Source organism: Eimeria mitis, genomic scaffold (genome assembly GCF_000499745.2).
Source record: "Eimeria mitis Houghton genomic scaffold, Emh_scaff2113, whole genome shotgun sequence".
NCBI classification, from domain to species: Eukaryota; Apicomplexa; class Conoidasida; order Eucoccidiorida; family Eimeriidae; genus Eimeria; species Eimeria mitis.
In genome coordinates this window covers 7,007-7,557 of record NW_013570438.1, presented here as the reverse complement: position 1 = coordinate 7,557, position 551 = coordinate 7,007, and the positions used below count along the sequence as shown (strand labels likewise).

Sequence of the window (551 nt, the reverse complement as noted above, 5' to 3'; positions counted from 1 at the left end):
TATATATATATATATATATATATATATATATATATATATATATATATATATATATATACATACATATATACACACACACACACACACACACACATATAATATATATAGAAATACACACACACACGACACATATATATATATATATATATATATATATATATATATATATATATATATATATATATATATATATATGTTTCAGTGGGTGTAAGAAAGCTCACTTGCGCTGCTCCGCTATCTCTTCTACTACAGCCTTGACATGAGAAAGAGGCTGCTGCGTTTGCGCTGCAATTTGTTTCAGCTGAAGACCAGCAGCGCCAGCGGCGTCAAACATTTTGAAAAGTTTAACCTTTAGAGAATCTGAGTCAAGGATAACTCCCCTCTTTTCTGTGAAAACAGAAAAAAAAACAAACAAACATAAATACCAACTAAACCGAAGAAGAGCCAGAAATATGATAGACACTGCTGCTCCGAAAAAGCACCAAAATATTCAACAAAACCGCAAAGAAAATACTGAAACTGAAACGCATAACTCTCCACGCACAGCACAG

General features: G+C 31.8%; 1 protein-coding gene across 1 annotated transcript in view; it reads right to left on the bottom strand.

Moving 5' to 3' along the window:
- Positions 1-551, bottom strand: part of EMH_0048830 (uncharacterized protein) — a gene marked incomplete at both ends in the record, with an annotated part of 1,661 nt that overhangs the window by 946 nt on the left and 164 nt on the right. The window lies entirely within an intron of this gene.